Raw genomic sequence first — 5,175 nt, forward strand, 5'->3', positions numbered from 1 at the left:
CAATGAAGCATGAGACTCTTGATTTCGGAGTTGTGAGTTCAAGCCCTATGTTGGGTGTAGAGATTACTTAAAAGTAAAATCTATGGGATGCCTGGATGGCTCAGTCAGTTAAGTATCTGTCTTCAACTCAGGTCATGATTTCAGGGTCCTGGGATGGAGTCCCGAATTGCATCATCGGGCTCCTTGCTCAGCAGTGAGCCTGCTTCTCCCTCTGCCTGCTGCTCCCCCTGCTTGTACTCTCTCTCTCTCTCTCTCTGACAAATAAATAAATAAGATCTTTAAAAATAAATAAATAGGGGTGCCTGGGTGGCTCAGTGGTTAAAGCCTCTGCCTTCGGCTCAGGTCATGATATCAGGGTCCTAGGATCGAGTCCCACATTGGGCTCTCTGCTCATCAGGGAGCCTGCCTCCTCCTCCTGTCTCTCTCTGCCTGCCTCTCTGCCTACTTGTGATCTGTCTGTCAAATAAATTAAAAAAAAAATCTTTAAAAAAAAAATAAAATAAAATCAATAAAAATAAATAAATAAAAATAAAATAGAATCTATAAATAAATAAATAAAGTTCAGGAGAAAACCTAAAGCTGGGAGAGCTCTTTAACTTTAACCCTGTGTTACTCTAACTTATTTGACCATGAAACAGTGTTTTCTTCTCCTTTTTTTTTTTTTTTAATGCTTCACACGTCAAACACTGATGTTGCAAGAGCATGGTTTCAGAAATCCTATACCACATTCTACTTCGAGAGCACTTTCTTCTAAACAAATGGCAGTTAAAGTCGAGGTTGGGAAAGGGCAGGGTACACCCACAAAGCCATCTCCACACCACCCTCCCTAATTAGGATTGATAGATTTATCCAATTAAAAATACTGGAGTTCTCAGTTAAAACTGAACAGCAGATAAGCAGCTTTTTTTTTTTTTTAACGCAATGTTTGGGACATACTAATACTATGTATATTTATATATCTATTCATTGTTTATCTGATTTCTGAAATTCAGTTTTAACTGGGCATCTCATATTTGTCTGGCATCCCTGCCCCTAATCCCTCCTCAGGGAGGAGGAGCTGAGGGCCCTCTTGGTTTGTGTTTCTGGACATTTAATGGGGTTTTACAAAGTAGAAAGAATGCTGGGTTAAAATCACAAGTGTGGCTATCCTACTTTTCTTATGCACTTCTGAGCTATTTTTACCTTTTTTAGCTTGTTGGTCGTCTGAGCTAAACCCCCCCCATGTGTCCCTGCCTTTCCCTCCTGCTGTGTTCCGGGGGGGGGGGGGACATGGCACGGACTCCCTATCTGAACTAAAGCCACAAAGTTGACTTGTGATTGGGTTTGTGCCCTGGGAGCCACCAGCAGAAGAGGGAAGGACAAGTATTTATTGCCCATGCCTCTCCCCCTAAGCCCAGGCCTCTCCCTGCTAAGCTCTGGGAGCCCTGTGGCCTCCCGTCCCCACCAAAGCACAAGTTCTTGAGGATGTGATGCAGAGAAACCTCTCCTCCAGACACAGTCTCCGCCAGGTCCTAGTCCTGCTTCTTCCCCACTTCATCTTCGGAAGCTTAGAAGACTTTCCTGAGGCTGCCAGTCCCCAGGGCTTCACCAACCCTCCCAGTTTCCCTTAACTCTCCCCCAGCTTTGTCAATATTCCCTTCGTTAGGTCTCTTCTATTGGCCCCTTTTGAATGTGCTCCTGTTCCCTACCAGGACATTGATTATACAAGGTAAGAGGGAGATTTGGGAAATTCCTCACCTGTACCTTAATCCTAAATCTCAAACTGAAACGAGGTTTGCAGAAAGTCTTGCTTTGGGGATTTTAGCACCACTAATAAAGAGGTTCCTTACTTCCCATTTCTGGATCAGCTAGCTAAAAATCAGTGAATGCCAATCAGTAGGTTTTTGGTTTTTTTGTGTTTTTTAAGATTTTATTTATTTGACAGAGAGAGACACAGCAAGAGAGGGAACACAAGCAGGGGGAGTGGGCGAGGGAGAAGCAGGCTCCCTGCCAAGCAGGGAGACCAATACGGGCTCAATCCCAGGACACTGGGATCTTGACCTGAGCTGAAGGCAGATCTTTAATAACTGAGCCACCCAGGCACCCCAATCAGTAGGTTTTTATAATTACTGCTATTTCAACCGCTATTATTGTAATTAGCACCCTAAATATCTGTATTTATAATGTTGCAACGGTCGTGCAACAGTTTGGGGGTGCAGGCCAGTGTATTCAAATGCCGCAACACTCATCTCTCTCTGTGAAAAGAAGAACGTATAATCATAGAGATTTGCCTGTAGACCACAGTGACTCCTGGAAAGTCTTGAGTCTTGCTTCTTGCCTAGGATCTGACCACTGTGTTCACTGTGTTAGTTCTCAGAAAACCCTAAAATTTGATTGGTAAACCAGATGTTGTCAGGATACTTGGGGCTTGACACAATTGCAAGTTAAACGAAAAACAAAAACAAAAGTGGGGAGAAAAAAAAAAGAAAGAAAGAAACCGTCCCAACTTACCCATGGCCGATTTCTTGCTTTTTCCCAGCTATTTTTAAATTATCAAATCACCATAGTATCTATGGCATTCTAAAGATTGCAGAGCTTATGAGTCATATCCTTATTTACAGGAATGATGGGGAAAGTCAGCATGTTCAGTATTTACTCCATTTTTGAGAAATGAGCAGACAAGAAGCTGGGGGGAGGGACGGGGAGGACAGTCTCTTTCACACATAATTTTACGTTGTCCTGCTATCTCTTTATCTTTCCCTTCCAAGAGTCAGATCTGAGAGAAGAGCCACTGCCCGGACATGTTCAGTGACAGACAAAATTGGTTCAGAGAAGCCGATTGCAAATGCGAATTCTTCCTCTCATTCCACTGTTGAAAAACTTGGTTCCTCCTTTATTCACACCGGCTCGGTCCTTCCGCTCAGAATTCATATCCTGAACGCCTTAGTCCAAAACCAGCCAATAACGAGTTTTTAAAGGACAAACTCCAGAGGGAACAACTGTGTGTTCTGGCTCCTGTGACTCAGGCCATCGCCTCCCCCATCATTATCATATTATCTACACTTGCAAAAGCCACCCACACACAAGGACTGACTAGGAAGGAATGTTTTCAAGGTTTCCAAGAGCAAAATGAAACTTATGTTTTTAACACTGTAACTTAAAACCTTTTTGAGTATAAGACATTCATTTCTCTTTGAGGGAGCATTTCTTGGTAACCGTGAGAAATAATATATTCTCCCTATGATGTAATATGGACAGTCAGAACTGGAAGGGTATTCAAGGAATCTAATGGTTCATGCTATCAGCTTCATGGTTATTTCACCTCGGACTATGTGCATTTTGAGTTTCTATGTTCATGTGTGATTTAATTTCAATCTCAGCTCTGACTGTTACGGTTCCTTAAAACAACAAGATGGGTGAAAACATTGTCTTAGAAGTTCGAATTGCTTCAGAGTATCCTCTTGCCCATTCTAGGCTTGGAAACTTTGAAATGCTTATTAAACATTTTTTTAAAAGGTGGGGGGGTAGAAATAGTCATGGAAAAGCAGGAATATTAGTGTCATCAAATTAAACATATTAATGGTGACTGTGAAGGTAGACTCAGTCTGTCTTTTATTCTGTCAGGACACACCATACTACTGAGGGTTTATTATTCTCTAAGGAGAAAAATATTCATTGAAATGACTTATCAAGTAAAATGTAGGCAATAACCTGTATAACTAACCCTATCTTCTGACTTTCTGGCCAGCTAGCCAAATACTTACAGCATAAATACCCTTCATAGCATTTCCAACAATGGAAGGTAAGGTAACTTAAAAAAGAAAAACTCTTAAAACATGTCACTGTAGAAGATAATGTGTTCACATTGTACCCCCTGTGCTTAAAATTCAATGACTTCCTAATGCTTTTGGGATTAAGGCCAAAATTTTTAATGTAATCTTCAAGTTTCTGCTTTATTCTACAACCTCATCCCAAATCACACTCTCCCAACATCTTCATAATCAGCCACATTGGTCTTCCTTCAAGGCTTTGAATATGCCACAGGGCCTTTGCACATTTTCATTCTGTCTAGATGCCTTCCTCCACTTGCCTCCACTTGTGTCTTAAGCTCTTATTCATCCACCAGATCTTAGCTCAGTACTTATCACCTTTAGGAAATCATTCCAGACTCCTTATCTCATTAGATTCTCTTTCAAATGTGCATTCATAAAGTATGTTTCTTTTCTGCTTGGCATTTACTTACCTCATTTCTATGGTATATCTGTTATCTATTCCTGCATAATAAATCCCCTTGAAATTCAGTGGCTTCATACAACAAACATTTATTATCTCTTGGTTCCTGCTAATCAGTATCTAGGAGCAGCCTGGCTGGGTGGTTCTGGCTCAGAGTCTTGTTACATTGCATCAGGATGTCAGCCAGGGGGTGCCTGGGTGGCTCAATCAATTAAGCATCTGACTCTTGATTTCAGCTCAGATTGTGATCTCAGGATTGTGAGATGGAGACCCTCATTGGACTCCACTGGGTGTGGAGACTGCTTAAGATTCTCTCTCTCCCTCTCCCTCTGCCCCTTCCCACTTTCCTCTCTTAAAAAAAAAAAAAAAAAAAAAAAAAAAAAAAAAGAAAGAAAGAGAGAGAGAGAGAGAAAAGATGATGTTGGCCCAGCTATAGTCATTTGAAGTCCTGCCTGGAGATGGAGGGTCTGCTTCCAGGTTCACTAGTGTGGCCTCAGTTTTCCTTACCATGTGGGCCTCTCCAGGACTTGCTTGAATCTTTTCAGAACAATGGAAGCTGGCTCATCCCAGAGCAAGTGATCCAAGAAAACAGAGAAGGAAGCCCTAGGTCTTTTATAACCTGGTCTTAGAAGTCACATACTCCTCCATTTAATTTGTTAGAAACAAGTCTTCAAGTCCAGCTCACACTGAAGGGCAGGGAAATTAAGCTCCACCTTTGGAAGGGATTTTTGGATGTATTTTAAGACTAACCCAAGACTACTTTTGGGTAAATGTCTACCTCCCTTACTAGACCAACGGTATCTTGAGAACAGGACCCATGTTTCCCTTGTTCACTGTTGTATCCCTGGCACCTTCCGGAATGCCTGGCAAAGTACAGCATTCAGGAAATCGTTAAAAGAATGAATTAAATGATAAAGGAATGAACCTTTGTATTTCAATCCCAGTGTTAGGGAACTCTGGACA

The sequence above is a fragment of the Lontra canadensis genome, unplaced genomic scaffold (assembly GCF_010015895.1).
Source record: "Lontra canadensis isolate GAN:19392208 unplaced genomic scaffold, GSC_riverotter_1.0 scaffold29, whole genome shotgun sequence".
NCBI lineage: Eukaryota > Metazoa > Chordata > Mammalia > Carnivora > Mustelidae > Lontra > Lontra canadensis.